Below are 27,800 nucleotides of genomic sequence, written 5' to 3' on the forward strand. Positions count from 1 at the left end.
TACGCATTAATTTATATCAAGTCAATATTTAATTAAAAATACGATGTTTGTGGCAGGAACATGCTCTCTCTCTCTTTCTCTCTCTTTCTCTCTATCAGAGAGAAAGCATGTTACACGCATGCATACATAGAGACACACGCACAACACACACACACACACACATACACACAAACACACACATATTGTTACGAACAAATTTAGTACAAATCAACTAATAATAATTTATTTCTCTTGTTACGAGTATAGGCTCTTGCAAAAAATAACAGAAAAGAGTGAAGCCAACAAACTCTGTACAATTTAACAAAGAATGTATTTGCCTAGAATATCAAGTGAAATATGAGAAAAAAGAAATTACGGTTTTACGAATCAAATCCAAAAATATTCTAAGAATCAAATAATAGAAGTCCTAGTAATAAAAGGCCCTGAATGCAACTAAGTTCGAATCCCGATGAAATCATAAATGGAAGACGATGATGTCTGTTGTAACCTGCGAGGTGCTTTTATGTCAACAGTTTCTTGATGAATCACAGAAAATATTATTCATTTTTTGAAATCAGTATAACTTCCAATAAATGTCTTTATCCAAGAGCTCTGTAGGAGCACTTATATATTTCCAGAGAAAAGAATCACTTGAAATTCAATAAAATAAAATTTCAACTCAAACTGGTTACAACATATGTTTGGAGCCCGACTGAACAATCTCTAGAAAGACAACAGTTATACACATGTTTAAGACGCGATTCCCTGATGTGGGTCAACCTTATAGAAAAATTAGAAGTTTGTAATAATAGACACGTGCTTGATATCACGCAGTGCAGGTATGGCCTTAATTCCACTTAATGAATCTTACTCTGAGAACGAAATTTTCAAAAGTTGTTTACCAAAACTATCACTGGTTCTGAATCAAGGCCAGAAACTAGATACAGGGTTTCTATTATTAGCTGTTTATCAATAACAGTCAGGTCAAACAGAACTGAACTGAATTTGTGGACAATGTCCAAACCGGTATATAAAATTACATTACAATAGCATGACAAAAATTTAAAACTAAGTTAAAAAGTGGCAATTTAAGACTTTTACAATGTTTTGAATCAAATTCCAATTAATCATAAATGTCCTATCACCTGTCAAAAAGGTGGAATGTTTCAAATGAATTACAATAGTTTTGAATGTCTTGATATACCAATAATCTTGAATTGTCTGATGAACCACAAAGATATAATCTATAATGCATAATGGCTTTGACGACTTCTCAATGATCCAAAAATAATGTTTTAGTCTGAAATTCCAATGAATAAATTTTAATTAAAATGAAAAATTTAAATAAATAAATCTACTCAGATATTATATGTACACAGCTATAAATGATTCCAGACACTGATCATAATACAAGAATCAATAATCTTCTTTATATACAAATTCATACTTGACCTACAACGCAATAGATTGTTCTAGAAAATCAAAATTTTGGGAGGGAAAAATTCATTAGCTTCTGAACTCATACTCAGATATTAGTAAACCTTTTGATTACTACTTAAAATCATTACACAAGTCAGGTAGAAAAATAGGTATTTAATATACATAACTATCATCTATCTATCTATCTATTTATCTGTCTGTCTGTCTATCTATCTATCTATCTATCTATCCAAATTCGATTTGACTTCTGTACCATATTTTAGTTGGTTTATGTCTGTCTATCTGCCTGCCTGCCTGCCTGCAGTGCATGCGTGCATGTATGTATGGATGGATGGATGGATGGATATGTATGTATGTATGTATGTATGTATGTATGTATGTATGTATGTAAGTATGTCTTTGACATATTTTTTATGCCAAATCAAACGTGTAACTTGCACCAGGATTATGACTAATGCATTGCCCACAAATTACTGTTGATATATCTAATGAGGTGCGAATGGAGGGAGTCACAGTTAAATACTATATCCTTGCACGGTTTAAATATCAGACAGTCTTTCTGCAAGTCAATGTTTTATCTTATCTACACGAAACCTTTAAGGGAAAATCCGCAATATCTAAAAGAATGTTCTCAACATATCGAGTTCATTTCATTGATTACACCTGTAAAAGTGGAAGGAGGCACTGGATCTGAACTGAGGAATATTCACACATAGGAAGTTTGCCACTTTCTCCAAGAGATCACTGCATTTAAAACCTATAACCGACGTTTCATGCTGTTGCTGTGTTAGCACTGTCAGATGTACTGTATTCGGGTCGTACATAGTGAGAGAGACTGAGATAGACAGACAGACAGACCTACAGACAGAGAGCCGCTGGTATTGTAAACACAGACAAATGAGGGCTCGGTATTTTCAGTGGTACTTTTTGAATACAGGGTGTGTTTGTGTGTGTGTAAGTGCACGCATTGCTTGATATGTTGAAACAAAATCCTTCAAAATCATAATAAAGATTACAGTTGTTGTTTGTAAACGAAAGCATACAAGATCCCCCCTTCTATGACAGGAATCAGTATTTTATAGAAATGTTGAACAAACTCTTTAAATTACCTAGCTGGAACCAGGCGTTTCGCTTAAGCTCCACATTCGGTGCAATCTTAGAGAAAGTAGGTGCAATTGGAAACAGTTTTGTGAATCATGTTGAATTGGTCCAAATGAGCAGATCACAATGATCCTATGCAGAAATATAAAACACAAATTTATCCATAAAAGCATTCACATTATAAGCTAAACTTTGATAGGTTCACAAACAATTTACACCCTTGACAATAAATAAGATGGAATGATGATTACACAGAAGTTCTCTGCAAATTTCATCTAAAGTATTTCCTGAAGAAAAATATGTGTCCTTTGATGTGAAAAATGCATCACGTGACACATGATAATACAATCTTCTGTTGACCAATATGTTCATTAACTAGTTTAATGCAGTTCAAAATCATTTGGTCGTAGGTGGCAGATCATTAAAACTAAAAAAGCAAACACAATTCAAACAAAAATAAATTCGGTAAATTTGTTTAAAAGAATATATAAATGAGCTGAACAATTTCTCGTTTTGTTATTATTATTATTATCATCAAATTTATTATTATTATTATTAATTATTATTATTATTATTATCATTATTATTATTAAAAAATTATTATTATTATTATTATTATTAGAACATTAAATGAAATATGTGGATCTTGTTGTAACTTTCGCAAAACTTATATTTAAGTACAAGCCCATTTTCCAATTTGTTTTTATATTTTCTTTAAAATGTAATTCTTCATGTGTAGATGTTTATTATATTGAATATCTTTCTCAATTGATAAACGTGTTGGAACATTTGGAACATGAAGCAATTTTTGCACATTCTGTTTATAACCATCAGATGTGCTAATTCACCTTATGAGAAAGAGAATTAATTTGACGTGTCTCTTCGGCAGAGTCAGTGCGTGGTTCTGTGATAATTAAATTGCGATATGTCTTCATTATTCATTAGCAAACCTTTACAAAATTGATTCAGTAAACTGAGGAGTAAGATAGTAAAACACCGGATTTTTCCTGTTTTATCATTTTGCTGACTTTACATTTTCCACTTAGAAACCAACGGCATTTCATGGAACATGTTATTATTATTGATTCATTGGACAATATTACATTTTTCTATACGGAAATAATTTTCGAAAATTCAAAATTTAATATATATATATATATATATATATATATATATATATATATATATATAAGAAAAGGAAATCGTATTTTTTCTCCGTTTCGAAGGAAATGCAGTCGGTGATATGAAGAGCCTTCAGAAGGAATTCTGGGACTGGTGGATGTCGGAGAATCCATCATTCTCTACTTATATTGGTATCTACAGATACAACGACAGAATCGAAACGTACAATGTCTCACAATTTGATGTCAGACGGGTAAGTTTCTACCTATATATAGTCTGTTCAGGTCCTTGTCTGACGGTACAATTCTGCTTTAGAACATCCAGACCATTGTAAGCAGACACAATTTATAAGCCATTCATGAGCATACTCCTGTACCCTCTTGCGTGAAGATTAAAAGATGTAGTTAAAATTATTCTTTTCTATTTCGACAGTTCACAAACAGGTACTTTGCAGTGTTATTCTGTAGATCTGACAGTTTAAGGCAATACTGCAATTAGCTGTCACGTGTTATTATCTTGTCACGACGTGCATGAAAATATTGGGTTGGATGAAGCAATTGCCCACAGTAAGCACTTGATTGCTATTTTTAGACTTGTAATCCTTGTTGCTGACTGTTCTCTCCGTATCGATACCCAGTTGTGTAAGATGCATCCAAAAACGACGATAAGAAATAAACATGTTGGATTTTGTACTTATGACTGAACTTGAGTAAGTTTAAAATCCTTATACCTGTTTTGTACGTTTTGTATATAAACCAGATATTCCCAGTTGTATGGGTAGTCAACGTGTAGTTACAGACTTAAAAAAGAGCTTGGGATCGAGAGCAGCAGCGAAAACCTTCGTGAAAATTTAGGCTCAGAAATATAGGCTGCCCTTGCTACGCAGTTGTTAAGCATAGCGAGTTTCACAGAAAAAGTAACTTTGAGTGCCTATGATCAGAAATATGTTGTACTCAAAAGTTTTTGAAATAATTGTCGAGACTTGAAGTATATATAAAAACCAATAAGATCTGCATGAGTATAGTTCATCATTCGATTTATTAAAATGAACAGGTGCGGTTCACATGTCACTGCAATAGGAGGGGACATTCGTTACAGTTGTTTTGTCTTAGCTACCTCTGGAAACATGCTACAGTGTATGAGGAATCAGTCATAACTGCAGGAAATTTTTTTCCTCTCTACACCCCAGATACAACCACTAAGTTAATGCAGGAAGGTTTTTTCCTCTCTACCCCCCAGATACAACCACTAAGTTAATTCGGAATCAGATTAAGCCTCCAGTTTTCTTGTAACTTATAAATTTACGGACTAAAACGCACGTCATCCATTGCTAAATACCAGCTAATTTCTATGCCAATCGGTTTCAGCTTACAGTTAGTGTATACAACGATTTAAATATTCACATCGCTTTATCAACGTTATTTCTTTTTGTATTTAATATAATAATTCTGGAAATGTAATTCCAAATTGTATCGGTTTAATGAAAAACCAAAGACAATCAAATATTTCTTCAGTACAATCACTTAAACATTGGAATATACAAAAGGAAACAAACAATTTGGCACTGCAAAGCACTATGCCTGAATCTGATTTAGTGCATGAAAATATAGAAAATGGAAGGCACTTCACTTTCTCCTGTTGGAATATAAGTACAAATTATATTATAAACAACAGCAGCATCAACGCATGATAACCAAAGGGATTGTTGTAGACATCATGCTAATATTGTTGACGGGTAACGTCTGTTTATCATTAGAAATTGCAGAGAGACCAGGAGTCAGGACTGAAAATGTATAATGACAACGTAGTGCACCCCCCTGCAGAACTGCTTGGGACTCTTTAACCTCCGTACCTTCATTGCAAACTAATCATGAAAGCAACAAGCGGTCAGTTAGAGTTGTCCAACGTAGTGTTTGTTCAGTGGTGGAATTCACAACCTTTTATAAACTGATCTAAGTTATTGAATGAATAGAAAACTGTTACGTATTGATAAAGGTCAAAATTATCAACTTTAACGTGAAAATAAAATTGAATGGCAAGATGTTAGATGAAGCGAACAGTCGTCAATGCTTCGGCAAAGATTACAATGTAGTGTTGCGTGATGTTCAAATCGTGCAATTGGCAATTTTTATTGGATAAAAGTCTCTTAAATTCATGTCAATATTTAAAATGAAATCATCCGAGTTATCCGAAAAGTACTTTTCTTCGGGCTTTAGGCACAGTACGTACTCTTGGCCCGTGCATTGGTCTGTGAATACCCATCAGTTTCCAAACCATGCTATAAAGTACATTCCCGTGCAGAATGATTTGTCACTTAGACAAGTTCCACTAAACTTCTGTCTTTTGGGGGTAAGTGTTTTTTTTAATAAAACAGTGTTGCCTCAGATGTGAAGCCGCCTTTCATTTCTCAGTGTCCATGGTCCTGAAAGGAAACATGAAGCTCAGCTCTAATTAGCCAACAGTAATCTGTCAGAAATTTATCAAGATTTATCATGTGCAGCAAATAATTTAATATTGAAAGTTAGAAGTATACTCCTGTTTAATACTTGTTTCTTTCAAAATAATCGTACTGGCTTGTTTCTTTCAAAATAACCGTACTGGCCAATCAAACTTTTCTCAAACTAGTGAAATCCGTCATAAAGTTTAGCTCAAAACGTTTGTTCGTACGTACGTTCGTATGTCTGTACACTTTTGAGTTAATAAGTCTGTCCCGAATCCGTTTAAGTGCTATGGCAGTAAACGTATTAAACGCAGAGCCAAGATATTCTATGATAGCCATAAGCAGATGATCATTATAGCAGATTTTACATTTTTTCAATGCAGAACATTTTGACACAACATTTCATAGTACCACTGAGCCAATACCACTTGAGGTAGATAAGATTTTTTGGCTTACACCCTTGTATTTTTGTGTTGATTAGTCAGGTATATCTGGATACCATCTGCACAAAGTTAACTTTTGTCATTTTAGGGATAGGTCGATCAGGAAGTGATTGCCATCGTGTCATACAAACGTAAATCTATTTCAGTTCATCATTTTATCTATAAACACCTGCATTCGTCGATCTTTCTGTGTGCAACGCATGTCAAACAAGATGTCTCCAGTTCGAAACACGCTGCAGCAATTAATTTATATTTTGTATTTTTATGTACAAACGTTATTTTAACCTCGCTCGTAGCAATTTTGTCATATATTTTTAATATTTCTTTTTCCGTTCTAGGGTGGGCAATTAACATAGTTAATGATAAATATCCATCAACCTTCTCATGTCTGATTCTTGTTGATCAGCTTCCAAAGGTAGATGGCACTGATTACTTCCATAAGTAATACGCAAACAGGACAAATTACTGATCTTACTCTTCAACTGATGCCTCAAGTTGCTGAGAGTTTATATTGGTTCGTATTTTACAGCACATCAGCACAAGAAAGTTATTTACTATCAAGTCAATAGGAGTAAAGCGTCTTACCCAAGGACACACTAAAGAAATTTATCCAGGCTGATCCAGTGAGGAATTCGAACAAAGTTGCTGAGAAAATCAGTTAGAGTTGCTCTGGTCAATTGATTGACAATATATTTATTCCTGTGATTTTGGACGGATGTGTTTTTACTTATTTTTCATCTTAAGAACCAGAAATGATATTGTTTTGAAATCAGTTCTGAACAAGTGACATAACAGATGTTGTATCGACCTAATGATTCATCATCTTTTGTACGCCCTTCTTTGCCAAGGCATAATGAAAATAGTTGGAAACATTTATGAACATTAATTTGGACGTAAACCTTCTTTACCAATTGGTGATCTCAACATGTTCAATATTTTCCGGTACGGAGCATGTCCGCAATAAATTGGTAATTAACAATTAGTGATTCAAACTGAAATGTTTCCCTAGCGTCATTTGAAAAGCCAACATTTCTTCTATGTTTTCTCAAAACGGTTCCGTCGTAATGGGTAGATAATAGAGCGTTGACTTTATTTAATTTGTAAGACCTTTTCTCATAGTCATTTTTATCTTTCTTTTCTATAAATTTATAAACACGTTTAACATCAGGAATAAAGATCAACTTTAGTCATTGTCCTGTTTAGCAATGTTTCTTGTAATATGTAAGTAAAAGTCTTGATTAGTATGTGTGGAAGCACCTGTCGAACGATGACTTATTTCAGTCCTCAAGGTTTTTGCTTTCCTATTTCTCCACACTAAGAGGCAATAAACCCCAATCCCTGTGCGTAATGCGTCATATGCAATGTTTATGATAGACGATGAGTGCATTTTGCACAGTTTTCTTTTAATGAATTGTGGTTACATGTAATTTAAATGAAAGATAAAAGCCTTCATTTCTTAAATCTCTCTTTAGCAAAATCGGAAATAGTATGTTTAGTAACAGTCGTATTATTACAGGAAGTGGTAAAAGTTGCTCTTTTATGCCTGAAATAGATTTTGAGGCTTTCTTAGGCGGGTAAGCGTTTAATTTGGCATTTAATGTTAAATCTTTTTTTAGTGACTACTCCATTGCCAGGTAGTCTGCCTGAAAACACAGTTGGTGTTTGTCATTAGCAGTATGCATTATTTGGACTAGATCGCCATGAACATCTGGGAAATTTTCATGTTGTTTCCCCATACCAGCAAGATGTACGTCAAGCCATCTTGAGACGTTAGTTTTGTCCATTGAGTGGGAGTGTGGCCGTTAGCACTCTAATATACAAGGGATAGTTGAACTTTCTGCCTCATCAACTGGACAGCGGAAGCACGAAGATAATTTTACATTTCCAATAACATTGGATACAATATTGAGAATGTCAACTAATGGACCACGTCAAAATTCGTATGTTTTATTCCATTGCCTCACATGTAGATACAAAGCGTCTTCATCAAAATAAGAAAATAATTTCTCTCTTGAATCAATAGTTGTATAATTGATAATAATATGTTGTTCCCAGAAGTTGATAACGATAGTTAAAACATGTATTCAAAAACACACACCTACCTTTTTAGCCCACGACAGTTCCTTGCTTCACTTATTTCCTCGACCTTTTTTGACCTTTTGACCATGGGGTCAACATGGCACACTTTACAAGAATGCTTGAATCACTGCATCGGTATCTTAAAAATGCTTGTTGAGGTTTTGTCAAGTTCTCATCTGCATACACTTCTTTAACCGCGTGATATATTCTGATCATACTTTCCATGACTTGTTATGAAAATACGTACTTGCTATCCTCTTTACCCGTAGGGTCAAGGTTTCAGTTATATATTTTGAGTTACAGTTTTCTTATTGGTTTATATTTCCTAACCCCTTGATATTCTTCGTGCTTATGTTGAAGCATTACTAAATTTACGTCATTCTGCGACAAGATCTTTTCTCCCTTTGACAGCGTGGTTACGGTGACATTACAAGATATGCATTATAGTCGTAGCTGAATTATTCTTTTGGGAGAGGGTCATTTTTTGTCTTACATTTCGTAAAGCCCTAGATGGGTTCTATGCTTTGAATGAGTGATTGAGAGGCTAAGGCCAAAGCATTTGATGGGTCCTATGCTTTGAATGAGCGATTGTGAGGTTAAGGCTTAAGCCTTTGATGAGTTCTATGCTCTGAATGAGCGATTGTGAGGTTAAGGCTTAAGCCTTTGATGAGTTCTATGCTCTGAATGAGCGATTGTGAGGTTAAGGCTTAAGCCTTTGATGAGTTCTATGCTCTGAATGAGCGATTGTGAGGTTAAGGCTAAAGCCTTTGATGGGTTCTATGCTTTGAATGAGCGATTGTGAGGTTAAGGCTTAAGCCTTTGATGAGTTCTATGCTCTGAATGAGTGATTCTGAGGGTAAGGCTAAAACCTTTGATGGGTTCTATGCTTTGAATGAGTGATCGTGAAGCTAAGGCTAAAGCCTTTGATGGGTTCTATGCTTTGAATGAGTGATTGTGATGCTAAAGCTAAAGCCTTTGATGGGTTCTCTGCTTTGAATGAGTGATCGTGAAGCTAAGACTAAAGCCTTTGATGGGTTCTATGCTTTGAATGAGTGATTCTGAGGCTAAGGCTAAAGCCTTTGATGGGTTCTATGCTTAGAATGAGTGATTCTGAGGCAAAGGCTAAAGCCTTTGATGGGTTCTGTTCTTTGAATGAGTGATTCTGAGGGTAAGGCTAAAGTCTTTGATGGGTTCTATGCTTTGAATGAGTGATTGTGATGATAAGTCTAAAGCCTTTGATGGGTTATATGCTTTGAATGAGTGATTGTGATGCTAAGGCTAAAGCCTTTGATGGGTTCTCTGCTTTGAACGAGCGATTGTGAAGCTAAGGCTAAAGCCTTTGATGGGTTCTATGCTTTGAATGAGTGATTCTGAGGCTAAGGCTAAAGCCTTTGATGGGTTCTATGCTTTGAATGAGTGTTTCTGAGGCAAAGGCTAAAGCCTTTGATGGGTTCTGTGCTTTGAATGAGTGATTCTGAGGGTAAGGCTAAAGCCTTTGATGGGTTCTATGCTTTGAATGAGTGATTGTGATGCTAAGGCTAAATCCTTTGATGGGTTCTATGCTTTGAATGAGTGATTCCGAGGCTAAGGCTAAAGCCTTTGATGGGTTCTGTGCTTTGAATGAGTGATTCTGAGGGTAAGGCTAAAGCCTTTGATGGGTTCTATGCTTTGAATGAGTGATTGAGAGGCTAAGGCTAAAGCCTTTGATGGGTTCTCTGCTTTGAATGAGTGATTGTGAAGCTAAGGCTAAAGCCTTTGATGGGTTCTCTGCTTTGAATGAGTGATCGTGAAGCTAAGTCTAAAGCCTTTGATGGGTTCTATGCTTTGAATGAGTGATTGTGATGCTAAGGCTAAAGCCTTTGATGGGTTCTATGCTTTGAATGAGTGATTGTGAAGCTAAGGCTAAAGCCTTTGATGGGTTCTATGCTTAGAATGAGTGATTCTGAGGCTAAGGCTATGCTAAGGCTAAAGCCTTTGATGGGTCCTATGCTTTGAATGAGTGATCGTGAAGCTAAGGCTAAAGCCTTTGATGGGTTCTCTGCTTTGAATGAGTGATTGTGAAGCTAAGGCTAAAGCCTTTGATGGGTTCTATGTTTTGAATGAGTGATTCTGAGGCTAAGTCTAAAGGCTTTGATGGGTTCTATGCTTTGAATGAGTGATTGTGATGCTAAGGCTAAAACCTTTGATGGGTTCTATGCTTTGAATGAGTGATCGTGAAACTAAGGCTAAAGCCTTTGATGGGTTCTATGCTTTGAATGAGTGATTCTGAGGCTAAGGCTAAAGCCTTTGATGGGTTCTATGCTTTGAATGAGTGATTGAGAGGCTAAGGCTAAAGCCTTTGATGGGTTCTCTGCTTTGAATGAGTGATTGTGAAGCTAAGGCTAAAGCTTTTGATGGGTTCTCTGCTTTGAATGAGTGATCGTGAAGCTAAGGCTAAAGCCTTTGATGGGTTCTCTGCTTTGAATGAGTGATTGTGAAGCTAAGGCTAAAGCATTTGATGGGTTCTATGCTTTGAATGAGTGATTGTGATGCTAAGGCTAAAGCCTTTGATGGGTTCTCTGCTTTGAATGAGTGATCGTGAAGCTAAGGCTAAAGCCTTTGATGGGTTCTATGCTTTGAATGAGTGATTCTGATGCTAAGGCTAAAGCCTTTGATGGGTTCTATGCTTTGAATGAGTGATTTTGATGCTAAGGCTAAAGCCTTTGATGGGTTCTCTGCTTTGAATGAGTGATCGTGAAGCTAAGGCTAAAGCCTTTGATGGGTTCTATGCCTTGAATGACTGATTCTGAGGCTAAGGCTAAAGCCTTTGATGGGTTCTATGCTTTGAATGAGTGTTTCTAAGGGTAAGGCTAAAGCTTTTGATGGGTTCTGTGCTTTGAATGAGTGTTTCTGAGGGTAAGGCTAAAGCCTTTGATGGGTTCTGTGCTTTAAATGAATGTTTCTGAGGGTAAGGCTAAAGCCTTTGATGGGTTCTGTGCTTTGAATGAGTGATTCTAAGGGTAAGGCTAAAGCCTTGGATGGGTTCTATGCTTTGAATGAGTGTTTCTGAGGGTAAGGCTAAAGCCTTTGATGGGTTCTATGCTTTGAATGAGTGATTCTGAGGGTAAGGCTAAAGCCTTTGATGGGTTCTATGCTTTCATTGAGTAATTGTGAGGCTAAGACTATTCACTCTGCTACGTGCTCGCTTAATACTTTTTGAGCTGAAGGTCACATATTGTACAGCAATGCTTTGATCTTTTTCTGCCCAATATGCAGAACTTGAACATGTTGTTTTAGTGTAGAAAATGCAGAAAGAATCAGGTACCGTATTTTATTAAGTTTCTTGTTTGAATTATTTTATTACCTAGAAAATAGCTTCAGACCATAATGGCAGTTATGGTCCATAAAGGAAGTAATTTTGGCATGAAAATATTTAGCTATTTTGATACGAATGCAGCTTTGTTTGTCATTGTAAATTTCATTTTAGAGACATTTCTCATTTTGTTTTTCAACTGCGGATATGGGAAACAATACTCTATTTTTTCATGACAGGACACAACTAGAAAATTTCTTGTCAGGCTTAACAATATCAGCCGTATAGAACTGGCCAGGGCTGACCAGGTCAACTACGACATCATGTATGATAATTTGCAGACGTTTCTTGACGGGTCGGAGTGGTCAAGGTCAGTACCAGCTTCTCAAACCTATGTGTTGAAATTACCCTAGGGAAAATAAAAAACAAAACAGAAACAACGAGACGGCGCATACAAGAAAATTTAAGTTACGAAATGGGAGAAACATAATAAAATCTCATTCATAGTGAATGATTCCTTTTCTTTATTTGATTCACAATTAGAATTGTTTGGAGGCTGTTTTATTTGAAATTTACCCCGAAACACGTTTTTAAAGGATATTTAAATGAATAACTAGTCCAGAATATTATACAAGTTGGAAACTCTGTATCACATTTAAATATATGAAAGAAAATCAATAGTAGTGCTTTTAAAAGTGAAGATCATAGCCACAGGAGGAACTTGAATTCTTGTTCAGTTTGGTAGTGAGTGACATTAGCACGTGGTACATGAACACATTCGTACTACTGGGAGAAAACAAGATTGCAATAGTCTCTAACGCTGTGTTATTGGCATATGCCATGTTTCCATACTGTCCTATTGCACAACAGATATAATTTTCTAGGATCACCCACAGCAGGCAAATCATGATTACGCAAAATAAGGTCAAATAGTATAAACATAATAAACGTATATTAAACTACTGGTGCTAAAATCAATGCATCTTGAAGTCTTCGATACCTTATTTACCGATTCCAAAGAAACTGATAAAAAAATTGAAAAGTTCTTTTCTACGTTTACAACCAGAAAATTATTATGACATTTTAATAAGCAAACTGTAAAAGAAAACATACACAAACGAATAGATTCAATAAAAGACCCATTAGAATGAGAACATAACTCCCATTAATGACAATCAAGGTTTGCAGACCATTTTCAATAGCACGGACCCATATTTTTTAAAGTAATTAGAAAAGTTCGATAATGTGGTTCTGTAAAAGTCTACACATTCCTTCGATAATAATAATAATAATAATAATAATAATAATAATAATGATAATAATAATAATAATAATAATAATAATAATAATAATGATAATAATGAGGAGGACTTTGTATAGCGCCTAATCTTTAGAAGCCCTAAACGCTTTACAACATTACACAACACCTATAAGATAAAAAAATATAATAATATTATTACAAAAACAAACACCATGAAATTAGAAAAACATTAAAAAATAAAAAACTTGCTGAGAAAATTTCAGGTAGGAAACATTATTAGGTCTTTAAGTTTGTTCTTGCAGTCGAAATAAGTGAGTTTTGAGAGCCCTCTTGAATGTGATCACTATGTCTTTATGTCTAAGTTCAGTGGGCAATTCATTCCACGTTTCTGGGCCCTGGTATGCAAAAGAACGCTGTCCATATGACTTTGTTTTCATAGTGGGAATAATGAGTATACGATTGTCAGGTGAGGAGCGTAAGTATCTTGCTGGTGTGTACACATGGGTGAGGTCGGATAGGTATGTTGGACTAGAGTCCGACAGTGAAACATAGCACAAAGAACAAATTTTGTGTTTGATTCTGGATCGAATGGATAGCCAGTGTAGGGTACAGAGCAGCGGGGAGGTGTGCTCTGATCGTGGTACTCTGAGTATGATTCGAGCAGCTGTGTTTTGAACTTTTATTTTGTTTTGCACATTGAGCAGAAATTATTGATGTATTTTTCTGGTAATCACCTTCATCAGTCTCATGTGATTATTCTATAACTTACGTACCTGGCACTTACTTGTTTTTCAGATACGGAGCACTGAATCCTATGTCGTTTTTGAGTGGTATACACCTGTCGGGTCGTCCGATAATGGCATCATCAGCAACCAGAGGGGACTTCGAGAACTATATAGTTCGCTTGCACCTTGTGCAAAGGCAGGTACGTCGAATACAGATATATGTTGATAAATGCATCCAAATAGTTTCATAACATTACCTTATGATTATCTAATGACATAGTTGTACTAATCCTTGCATTCAGCAACATCACAGAGAACATACTTTGAATCGGTTAATTAAGTTAGCAGTAGACAGACAGACAGACACACACACACACACTTTCTCAAATTTATGCAAGTTCCAAACCAAATAAAAATTAAAACACTGTACATGGTACAAGAAGGTCCTCGTCTGCATTAATAAAATCAATATACAATGTCGTGTATTCAAAGATATGTTGGATAAAGAGAGTACGTGGAATATTCGCAGCGGAAACGTATTTCATAAAACAGGATCTAATGCAGTTTCATTATATATATATCTATATATATATATATATATATATATAATACAAATAATACTATCATACAGGTTAGGGAAGTTTTAAATCGTACTCTACGGAGATTTGGAACCCAAGTCCACGGGTAAATGGCACCCATCGCCTTACCTGCACACACGAGCCCATATTCCCTCACAACTAAGCACACATCACAAAAAATGATGTTACTCAATCGGTGTTTTATGCACATTTAAAATTCTCCAACCTGTATGATAGTATTATTTGTATTAAAATATTAATTCTGCCTACAGTTATCAAGCATTGTTCTATATGAATCCAGGGATAGCACTTTCCATTCTGTCAGATGTATATTTATAATTATTTATAATTCTCTCTCTCTCTCTCTCTCTCTCTCTCTCTCTCTCTCTCTCTCTCTATATATATATATATATATATATATATATATATATATATATATATATATATATATATATATATATATATATATATAGATAGATAGATAGATAGATAGATAGATAGATAAAGAAGAAGGACTAAGAAAGGTCCTATTGTCGGATGTGGCATTGATCAGCTCATGACTGGATATGTGGAAGAATATCTGTGAACGATATGTTTTTTTTTTTTTATTTCGTTTTCAGATAGATGAAATAATTGAAAGTTTCCAGCTTGCAGTTCAACTCAACAGAACACTTCATAACGTGTCAGTGGTAAGTCGCATTAATTATAAGTCTTGAAAATTATCTGCACAATGTACATCAGATGCCCGCCCACCCCTGTGGTTTTGATTGGTATATCTCTCAACTATAACTATAATTTATGTGGAAGTACCTAAAGGTTTTCTGCAACCTAAACGCATTATACGGTAATGGAAATCAACTGACCCTAGCTGGTCTTTTGTTTAATGGAAAGGGTAATGTTACAGATGTGTTTTTCTTCTTCTGCGCTCTGTAACTCCTGACTATCAGTGGTATTCAATACAAATGTATGTAAGAATGCAGTATCTCTAACACAAGTAACGCTCACTACATTCCGGTTTATTGCTCAAGTGTCACATCCAAACATGGCCTTTTCATTATTAATATGAAGAACTATAGATCATATACAACGTGCACTATTTCAGAGAAAAGTGCCAGGGCAAATAGATGGAGCACTATTTGATGACCCGACTCAGTCACAATCTTATAGACCTTTCAAGGATACCTTGGAAAACTCGCTGATTCCGGAAGATGACAGATGAAGTTAATACTAAAATAGAACACGCCATTCAAGCAACTATTTCATAAAATATAATTATGTACTTTTATATATAAAATAATAAAACAAAAATCACTTCCTCTCATACATGGTGTGTTATTGACACTTTTATACTATAACACAATATGGCTGAATGACTATTGGTATATACTTGTCGCAACATTGCCTGAAAACAAGATTAATCTCTTTCTTCTTTTTAAAGAATATACTGGAAAAGTAAAGAAACTTACTCTAATTTGGACCGTTAACACACGTCTAATCTTATGTTTTGTTAAATATCTTATAGATCGCAATGACGTAGGAAAACGCATACCTGAATGCTCATGGTATTTCTGGTTTTTGAAACTTATTGTTTACAAAACAGCGATGAACTTCCTGTACATGTTGAAGATCAAACGAAATTCCCTGCTATCTTAGAATTCGGTTGCTTTCCCAGAATAGTTTTGCGAATGAGAAACTGGTGATAAGTATGAAAAGTAAATATATTTTAATATTTCTTCGTCGTTTAATAGCAGGTAATGTGAACATGTCAATGTGCCTCAATATCCCATTCTGGGAGTAAGAAGTCGTTTATGTCATACTTATCCTCCCGGTATCTCAATAATCTTATTTGTATTATTATTTAGATACGTTGTATTTGGGTGCCATGATTTGTCCTGTTTTTAAAACACGGCTTTAAAACATGATGTTTGATATCCTATATAGGGTCAGCCTTCGAAAGAGAGGAAGACAAGCGGTAGAGACATATATCAACGCTTTTAGAAAGATCAAGAATTATATTGTCAACGTATGTATTTCTTTTTGTCATTCTATGTATCTATCTTTCTATCCCATTGCCAGATAATTGCGCCAAAAATTACCCTCTATATGATTATCATTCTTTTAAAATAAATTAAATTTTCACCATTTCAAAAAGTGAAGTTAAAAAAGACATGTTGGCCTTGTAGTAGTCTTAGTTCATAATTGTCAACCAACATCAAAATCTTCATGATGGTCATACACACGTCTACTCAGACGATTTTTGTTTCCTCCTTTACATCCCTATCAATGGCATATTAAACCTTTCTATTCTTATGCTGAGCTCAAACCACTTCATATGGTGTGCTAGAACTATGTGTAGTATTCTTGCTGTCCAAAGGAGTGGGGAGTGTCGCAGTGAGTCTGGTTTCTATTATATATTCAGTTTCCACAGGTTTTCTCTTAGGTTGTACGGTATTACTCTGAGCGCTTCCAGTGTGATCACAATAATCATTGTGAAGATTTCGTTCTTAGGTCAGATCACTGCACTTAATTAGTTCCTGATGTCCCTTACGTTCGACGAAGAGTACCTAGTATATCCATGGACTAACATACACAGGGATTGGAAAACCACCATGTACGCCACCAATAGTATCCGTTCCCTTTTATTATGAAAACGAGGGCACGAAATCCCTGATGAAAGGACAAGCAGGGGTTTCGAGACTTTCATCGGCAATCTACATTTGTTAATGGCACATATTTTGTTCACTTATTACTTATGTATTTACTCGTGTACAGAGAACAGATAAAGGCAACATTATAAACAGTGTAATTGATTTTAATCGTACGAACAATTTATGTAGACAATGACAGGTGATAGTATCATTTTCACATAGTATCATTTTCACAATCTTATAAAATTAGCACTCGAAACTGTGACATTTGTAAACCAGTTTACTACTTCTAATATTAAGTACAATACTGAAGTATATTTTGTCAGATTCAACACATATTAAACAAGGTTCTACTAATAAATGAACGAGGTCTATTTTCTTTCTTCTTTGTTTCTAAGCTGAACTCCTTGCATATAAGTTACGATTATTGCTTTATACTTTTCTCTCCATTATTATTATTATTATTATTATTATTATTATTATGTTTAGTATCAGTATTATCATTATTATTATTATTATTGTTATTATTAACACAGGACTACATGCCGCAGACACGGCAGTCATATGGCATAATGGCGTGGGATCCTACCCACAACTACTATCGGGCATGTCTCCGATGGCACCTATCTTTTAACATGACTCCCGAGGAGGTGCATGCTGTTGGTTTAAAGGAGGTGGAAAGGATCTCAGAGAATATGAACCGGGTATTCTTCTTATTTCCCCGCTTTCACTGTTGATAAATAAAGATACACTTTATTAAGTTATAGGTGTGTATGCATTTCGAGACCGTCCGAAGACTATGTACCAACAGCATACATCATCGAAGCAATGTTTAACTTTTTCGCTTAGCATTTCTAGCACAATGTCAGTAAAAGACATATGACGAAAGACGATCTTGTTTGGATGAAAATGTCGTGAAACTTATTAAAACGGGTCAGAATCAACGGGTACTTTAAGAACACGCTATATTACTGCAGGAGAAATGCATTCGAGGAGAGGTGTGAGAGCACAACCTTTCCATTTGTGCGGAGATGTACCCTGCTGGGTCCAATATACGGGGTCTTTAGGTACTCGTGATTTATAAAAGGACACGTTCCCTTTCTGACCCATAATACACACCTCGAGAACCTCAAGCGCCAATAGCTACTTAAACGTTTAGCCATGGGGTTCGAAGTCTGACGGTAAGCGCCAGACAACTCCACTGTTGTTTATAGATCAATTCAGGTTTAAAATGTGGGGTCTGTTGAGACATGCAGTACTGAACACAGAAGGCTTTTACCGGGGCATGTACCTTATAGTGACTGACTCCCAAACCCCTGAAGGGAAGCAGCATTGAGTCCTTAAATGATTTTGTGCTTGTTGGATACAGTGTGTCATGTGTTGACGTAAACTGAATTCAAAAGTCACCTTTACATGTAAGCAAAGTAATAGCAATGTTAGGCCTTTTGTGTCGATAAGTGATTTATTTATTAATAGATCATGTACAAATAGTGAACAATTTGTTTACACTCAGGCCATGCAAAACTTTTATATTCACGCCTTATATTTTATTGAGAAAATGTTGCGAGGGTGCTCTCCACGATTTTGTTGTCACCCTTTCATGTTTTGAACTTTTTTGTGTCGTCTAATAATTCTTGGAGGGCAAAGTAATGATTTTTACCGATTGACAAACGACAGTTTTATAGGATAACACAAACTTGCAAACTTAACACATGTTATTCCTGTGGCATCCTTTTCTTCGACAGATGTAGTCCAATATGACCCTCTAAAAAGAAATACAGTCCAATGTAAGATTTCGCTTTACAAAATTACAATATGATTAAAGTGAGTATATTATATATCTCATCTAGACAAATAAAGGTAACTCCAAATCTTAATCCAGACACAGTTAATTTCAATCGCAGAATAAAACAAATTAATAAGTGCCTTTAATCCTCCTTACTGCATTTCCTTGTTGCAGACCGTAAACAAACTGGGATTACGTGCTTCTGTGTTTTTTTCTAAAATGAAATACAGTTCAAGGTACAATCTTGCTTTACCAGATTACCATATGATTGAAGCTAGTATGTTATCTTGTAGCTAGACAAAAAAGGTCACTCCCTAGTTTTAAGTTAGTCACATTTTGCTTCAACTGCAGAATAAAACAAAGAAATAAACAATTTAATGTCATAAACCTTCTATTTGCATTTCCTTGTTGTAGACTGTGAGGGAACTGGGATTCAGTGGTTAAGTGAAGGGATTTTTCGACAGTCTCCGTAACGATGATCGATTCTATTCAAACGATTCAGTAAGTACCAGATTTACCAATAATTGACATATTAGGAGATGTATTATTCCTAACTGGAAATGTTTTATTATCACTATAAAAATGAACTCTTTCAGTTTCTTCAGACATTCATTTGCCGTCTGTTTTTGTCGATAATCGTTGATTCTCTAAGTGAACTATCACAGTGCAGATGAAGTTGATGATATGACATACATCGCAAAGAGAGACAGTTATCTGTGCATAACAATTCATGATTTAAGTCACCTAGTAAAAGTGAATTTATACTGGCATACTTGCAAAGAATATATGCACATATAGTGTAATGATAACAATGAAAACGATATTTGGGCGTGAAGAACGTATGTTGGTACCTAAAGTCATATGTTTCGATCTTTTTAAATAAACTTCAAAAGACTACATTATTATTTTCGACGTAACACAAAGACTTCCCCTGTGATGTCTCTTCTTGGCATCAGCTTGCTAGAGCATGTATCCTTCAACCTTTTAAACATCATCTTTTAAAGAATAATTTAATTTGAATTCTGCGTTGATAACAAGCTCTATAGCATTATCGGCCTATTTCTCCCATTACTGAGATTTTATATATTATAATGTTAAAATCTACGCAAGCAATAATAAATTGTTTGAGGCTATATTTAAGAGTTAAGTTCTTCAGACAAAGTAAGAACGTCGTCATCAGTAGAGTTTTGTTGCCATGGACACCCAAAGAGAGGTAACTCTCAGAGTTATGAAATGTGTCAGTAAAGAGATCGTAATTAGACTTTCATCAATTAATGTCACAGAGATATAGTTTATCGCTATTTATTCCGAATTCTGACTTAACTAATGTTTCTCGACTTTGACTTTGAGTTAATGACCAGTATACCTGACAAGCAATAATCTTCGTAATATACTGGATACAGTTTTGCACCTTTTATAGTATTGTCTATATATATATATATATATATATATATATATATATATATATATATATATATATATATATATATATATATATATATATATATATATATATATACTATTTTTGAGAAATAATGTTATTTTTATACTAATGACATATTTGTTCATGTAGGACTTCATTTTGGAAAGGTACAGGAAGACGGTCTTTGAACGTATTAATCCCCACTTATCCAGCTTTTTCAAAGACATACCAAATGTTCCACTAAAGTAAGTATCTTATCTATGTTGTTTTTTTTACTGAAGTAAGTAGCTTAGCTAAGATGTTTAGCATCAAACAAGACTGACCTACTTTTGGAAATTTATTCAATATTGTTCCAAAAGTGATTCGGGCTTTGGTTTCAGGTTTTATTTTCATCTATTCTCAGCAGATATATATATTCCGTCACATGACTCACGCAAACTGTGAGATAATGTCAATTGGTTTTCATGTGAAGTATGATAATCACTGTATTGTATGATAGTATTGAATGGGGCAACTTTAGCGTCAATGGTATTTAACGTTAAAAATTGGTATACAAAAATTGGCGTCAATGGGAAATTTAACATAGGTTGGATTTGTATAGGAATGGAACAGGTGGGGTGCCATCACGGTATTAGACACAGGCAATAATGTTACAAGTGGCTGACCTCAATATGGCGAAACAGGGACAATGGGGGAAAAAAGCTATAAGGCTAAAACTCTTGGCGGGAACGAACTTCTGACCGTTCATACAAAAATACACAAACATCGCCTGGCGGGTCGGGTCATATAAATTCTTTATAGAAGTAGACAAAGAAATCAATATACAAACACAAAACAAATACATCAATATGTCAAGAGAGTAAACATCTCTGAGGCAGCGAAGTGGTCCTGAAGAGGGCCTTTGGACATCTGATATTGTCTAATTTCTCCTTTTCTTCCACCAGCATCTTAAGTTCTCCATAACATTTTTTGTCTTCTTCTCAATTTTGTCCTCTTTTTCCTTCTCCTCCTCCTCTTTCTTCCTCTTCTCATTCTCCTCTTCCTTTTCGTTCCAGGCTCTCATTTGTATTCTATCTCCTTCATCCTTTTCCTCCACATTTTACTCCTTTATCAGTTCTCTAAACCTTTCCTTTATCTTCTTTAAATTGTTTATCTTTCTTTGAGACGTTGGTGACTATATTCATCATATTCCAATCTTATCAAACATTCCGCCACCATCCAAAGGTCGTCCACAATCTCTAGCAATCTCATCATCTTTTTCAAATGGTTTGTCGCCATTTTGTATTCAATTTTGAATGGCACGAATGACGAGCGCTCCACTTTATATGTCTCAAGCACGGACACGAACGAAAACATCCCCTCTCAAAAACTACCCATATCACCTACCCAAAAAATTGGTGTGATGAAAGTACTAACCTATGTCATGAGAGTGCCAACCTAAATACATTTTTGTACTAAATGACACTAGTATCAAACTCTTTGTGTTAAGTGATTAGAGTTTTTTATGTTTAAAAAGAACAAACACACACATACACACACAAATGTACGAGCGCGCACACATACAAAAACACACATACACATAAACATATGAGCGTACACAAACACACATACACATAAATATACGAGCGCAGATACACACGCACGCATATATATATATATTGAACATATATATAAACCGTGGTGTAGTAGGGGACACTTGTCGTTTAATATAGGCATCTACAGTTTCGTTTACGTTCAAGTATTCTTGCTCGTCCAGAACTTCGACCTCAAAAGTGGTTTGATTTTCAGTGATATTTTTGATTTTTGTTCCGTGAATCATTTCGCCCAAAGCCACTTCCCAAAAGACTTCGTGATCCAATTGGATGCCTGAGGCAATTTGGCCGTGAAACAGCATAAAATATTGTGGGCAAACACATCCATGGAACTGTCAATGAGTATAATTAAGTACAATTGGTAATTTATAATTCTAGAATTCGGCTGTCCGATGGGTCACTGGAGGTCAGAGGAGTGTCCAAAAGAGGATTGTTGTGGGGGGTTGTTTTGGTGGTGACTGTTGGAAAGGTGACTGACGTTGGTCGCAAGACTCCCGTTGTTACGGGTAGAGCATTTCAGGAAAGGAATGAGTTGAAGGTAACCGATGCAACTGCTGAATAACATGGTCCACAATTGTTTGTCTATTTGTTGCAAATTCAAATTGGCAATGGCAGCACCGTCGACACATTACACCACAAAGATTTGGCAGAAAAAGACGATTTGCGTTTCAGGCACACTTTCACCACATTACTCCCACAAGGGCTGCTTTGTAGATCTAGCACAGTAGAACTGGGTGAAGGAGTGGTCAAGGCTGTGGTGGTTGAGGCTGTGTTGAAGCGCATGATGATTACTTCTTTTTATAGCCGATGACTTGCGAAGTGTCGATCTAAGAGTCAAAAGTGGGAGGATATCCTTTCCAACGTACTTTGACTTCTTTGATACGATGTTTTCCAACTTTACGAGCTCTTCGATCGAGAAAACTTTCGATATCGTACACCTCGTCTTCCTTTTTGGTAACACGTTGTAACTCGGGTAAGTAAAAAGTTCTGTTTAACACCTCCCCGTTCATGTCTTCCAATTTATGATGGCATGATGACAACAACGCATTCGTCCAATTACAAGAAACAATTCGATGGTCCACTTGGGTAAGTAACCTTTGGCGAAAGTGCGTCAACACTTCACCTTTCTTTGAGACAATCACGTGTGCTGATGAGTAAAATATTTACACATGAGTTCTTTCAAGGTTCGTTGAAAACATTCCACGATGCTGGCTTTGGTTTCGGGATTCTCGATGGTGAAACAATGAATGTCTCGTTTCTTTGATTCCTTTTGGAACGCTTGGTTCAGAAATATGGTGCCTTTGTCGGTTTCCCATCGTACAGGGTGACGACCACTTTGTTTGAACACCAGTTTGAGTTCTCACGCTAACTCAATGTTCGATTTGGAAGTCAATGGCACGACACATGCAAATTTGGAAAAGACGTCGATGACACAAAACAAATATATGTAGCCACGAATGTAGGTGGCCAAATGAGAGACATCAGCTACATCGGCTTGCTATTGGTTTTCGATGCCCTCCACTCGGGTGCCATTTTTGGAAAATGTTCATTAAATGGGTTTATGTAAGATGTACATGGCTTGTTCTTGTAACCATTGTTGCACTTGATGTAAACAGGCACTTTTGAGTCGGGTTTTGGCAGCACGATACAATTTCTGAACTCCTCCGTATCCCACAGGATGGGCTGGATCGTAGTAAATATTAGCTAACACCTTCTCTATTTTTGATAATAAGTCACCCACTCTTCAATGATGCTGCTCTTTTTTTCGTGTGATATTTTCTTGCATTGTAATGCTTTGCATGTCTGAAGAGCAATAGGTGTAGAGGAGGAAGTCTGAGCAGGGTTAATCAGTTCATGTTTAACTTCTGCCTTCACTTCTTTGCTTTTATCTTCTGATGAAGAATGGGTTGCCATCATCTATTTAATCCAATCAATAATGGATGTAGGTGGCGTTGTTAACTTGCGTACTTTCTTGGGTGGTGTTGTTCACTTGCATTCTTTTTCTGGTGGAGTTTGAAACTCTTCTTGTTCTCTTTTTTCTGTCTTGGTCTCTGGGGGTAGTGGTGATGGACCATTCATCAGGGTCTTAAAATCTTTCAGAGTCGCTGTAGCTGTTTCGTCTAAAGCTTTCTGGTAAAAGAGTTGAAATCGCTGAAACACTTGTCCGTACCGTTGCGGTTTTTACGTTTCTGACAGATCGCTGAGATCAATCAACATTAGCGATTCGTGTTGTAACTGGACATCTCGGTCAAATGAGGATTGTTAGGTAAATGCGGGATCCGTTGTTCTTGCCAACGATGGAATTCCATTCATCATTTGTAAGGCACTAAATTCAGGTTTCTTCCTTCCATCAGATTCCAAAGGTCACGTTTGAGACCTTTTGGCCCCAAAGGTCTCTTTTATCTTCTTGATCCTTCATATTTTTACCTATCCCTTGTGGATCTTCAGCTCCAACGAGTCCTGTAATAAGTGGTGCCAATGTGGCTTTTAGCATGGGTGCTAACAACAAGTGCATAAATCACTCGCGTTGCACTAACATCTTTTTCTTTTAACAGATCGGTTTTTTCTTCTGGACCATTTGGCGAAGAGCTTTTAGATGCTTTGCTAAGCATTCTTTCTGATGTGGAGACAATGGTATCGTTCCTTTCAAGACATTCAGGCACCATTCGAGAACAGTATCGACGATGTCTTTCGAGGCGGTTTGAATGAGTTGTTTTCAACAGAATGGACAAAACGTCCCAATGGTTGGTTAGACGAGGAGGCAGTCCTTTCCTTTTCTTTCCTTTTGGTTTAGAATGGGAATGGCTTCTTGTGGGTGAAATCTTTGTTCCAGGGCACACATAAACAAAAAACACTCACGCCGATAACTTGGCATACACCCTTTTATCTTACTTTTTGCGGATGTATCTTTAGAGTAGGTCGAAGGGTTTGTAACCAGTCTTTTTGATGACCTCTCTGAATATATCGTCCATGAAACCTCCCCTTTGGTCGCTCCTCTTTTTCTTTGGCCGATGGGGTGTTTTCAGGTGTAGACGTCGATGCTTAGCTAAGCGTTTGTTTGGATGCAGGGTCCAAGGACGAGACTGTCCTTTTCTTTTTCGTTTTCCTTTTCAGACTAAATAACGACGATGGTGATAGTGTGCACTTCTTTGAGGGGATATCGTTTGGCGTTCAGGAGCACAAAACACTGATACCCATCGTTTTCCCCAGTCCTTATTACAGTGGAATGCGTCGCCACTGATGGTCTTTCCGTCTTATCAACTTGATGGCAGGCGTCACGCGTCATGCAGGGGTTCACAAGTAATTCTATGCATGGATAAAGCCAGTAAACTCTGTAACATAACCGATCTCTCTTGGACTTTGATTTTTGAGACAGTTACTTAGTGAGCAGTTGCCTCGGCATCTACAGAGGAGGAGGGTGTCACCGCTGAAGGAGAAGTTCCTGGAGACATTTTCATTTTTTCATCAACCTATGAAGGACTGGTGTCAAATTGGCTTTGGCTTGGATCACTACCAACAGTGATGTCGAAGTATCTGAGGTTACTGGAGACACGGTCACCACTGCAGTACCTTTCTTGCTAGTAGAAGGTGTTTTCTGGGGTCGTTTCTTGGGGCTTTTCTTTTTCTGGGGACATTTGTCCTGGGGTCGTGACCTGGTCTTGACACCACTGCTCTATTTTCTGGATACATTTGGATCGGTGAGTGGCTTTTTCTTGAGAATGACTTTACGAGCATTGGGATCGCAATTTAAGAGAGAGCGAATGATGACATCTCCTAGAGAACCACTACCTCCAGGTTTCAAAATAATTTGCTTTTGTGTTTGAGTGTCAATGCGGTGATCGGATAGTGGCATCAAGACTACTTTGGTTCTCTCAAAAACGCATTGTGGTTGGAAGAGGGATGCGAATGACGCCTTGCAGTAGCTGACGTGCTGTTACCGTAAACCATCGTAAGACTTCTCTGAAACTGGCTTGTAAGACACAAGCACGTAGTTGTGGAATTGTTTTGTGACTGATGCCGTACAAGGCACAAGTACATTTGACGGGAATATGAGACTGAAGGGACGTCATGTTGACGATGTGTGGACAGACCAAAAGTGTCCGGGCATTTTATATATTTTTTTAAGTTGACGGGGACGTGTGCACCACAGGCACTCCGTCTTGACGCCAGTGGTGAAAAAGATCGGTACAAAATTTCAAATAATCGGGGGGTGAGGGTCGGTGGGTTTAAATTCCACGAGTAAATAGGCGATTTGGGGTTTGATTGGCATCCTAACTGTTTGGCTAACGTTTGCATTTTGCGATTTATCTCTAGGAATTTTTAACAAGACCACGTAATGAGCATTGAGATTGATAGTGCCATGGCCTTTACTTTGTTGAAACAAATGTTGTGTGATCTAAATGACACTGGCATGACGATGATGTCCTTTGCGCGTAAACCAGTTTAGTTTCTTCTTCGTCTTCTCCGAGCATGTCGTTGAAGATGACCAGACGAGTTTGACTCGGGTCAGACAAGATCCCGTTGTCTTCGCCAGGAATGCATTCCACAAACACGATGGAATCACCTTGACGTGCTTGCAGGAGGCTGTACACCGATTGCCACTCTTTGTAACACCACGCGATCCGTTGAGGTTGACGATCGAGCAAATGATATTTATGTTCGATCAAACGTTTGACAAATTCGGTTTTGACTTAACCGCCCGGTCCAGAAATTAACATGCTAAAGGGATGACGAATATATAAGGCCTCCCAACTGGCACGATCTAAGTTTTAGTCGATGATTTTGAAAGTGGTAGAAGAGGGAACAGAGACAGCAGAGATAGCCATAGTGGAGGGAATGTCACTTTTGAAACGAAGACAGACAAGACAAGAGTTTTTATACTTTTTTCAGGAGACGTTTATTATGAAAGCATTTTCTAAATTGAACAAGAAAGAAAAAAATACATAAGAGCCAAAGGTTAAAATATATCGATAAAATACACATAAAATCGATCAAAGTGGAATATAAAAATGTCAATGTACAATATGTTTGGTGACGAATGTGTCCTAGGGGATAGTTTGTAATGTTCTTAGAGGCCCTACACTTGGCACATTCACACAGGGTTCCTCCCGGAATGTACGGATCGTAAAAAGTCCACAAGGAATCGACTGGCAAACAAAAATCTCTGAAAACAAGTCACTAAGACAGACACCACATGTCGACCCAAATTCATGGGATACATTTCTCATAATAAGCGTTGGTAATCAATTACTGTCTGAATACTGTCATTGATTTCCTTCTACGGCAATAATTGTATCGCTAATAATAAAGGTTATGGCATGGTAGCTTGTTTTCTATACCTCTTTGTCTCGGGGGTAATGATTGTACTTTCTGAACAGAAGTGGTTTTATTTTAGTACCTTAACAAAATTGTTTAGTCAATACGTTAACATTTCTTCCTGATAGTCGAAGGGGTTCAAGGCATGATTGTGTTACAAAGCGTCATAAGCTTCTCGTCGTTTGCTGCGCATGTTGTCGGGGTCGTATTAGTAAGCCTCAGCCAAATGGCGTAGAACGGCATGATGATTGGCTTCGGTATTGAAAAAGTCCGGAAATAGCTTTAAGCCATTACTGTCATTCCAAACATTTTAGGTATTCGGCTCAAAGGCATGGCCAAGTAACTCATCTAATATTTAAACTGCACTTGTTCCACTTGCATGGAAATGATTTTGGCTCCGTTCAAAGTGAGTTTAGGACGTTCGTGGACGTGTCTGACCCGAGGACGTTTGAAATCGTATCCCTAGAAATTGTGAGCCATCACCGTAGCATAGAGATGGCAATCTCCGTTCGATGTCCTCTTGGCTCCAAGTTTCGTCGATAGGGTCTAAGATCCATTGGACAAAATCGGCTAGC

At 36.6% G+C, this 27,800-nt stretch overlaps 1 pseudogene; it reads left to right on the forward strand.

Annotated features, from left to right (window-relative positions):
* The first annotated feature begins 3,763 nt into the window (after positions 1 to 3,763).
* LOC149798611 (uncharacterized) overlaps positions 3,764 to 27,800 on the forward strand; it is a 48,641-nt pseudogene continuing 24,604 nt past the window's right edge.

Source organism: Sinohyriopsis cumingii, chromosome 5 (assembly GCF_028554795.1).
Source record: "Sinohyriopsis cumingii isolate HCF-2022 chromosome 5, ASM2855479v2, whole genome shotgun sequence".
Classification (NCBI taxonomy): domain Eukaryota; kingdom Metazoa; phylum Mollusca; class Bivalvia; order Unionida; family Unionidae; genus Sinohyriopsis; species Sinohyriopsis cumingii.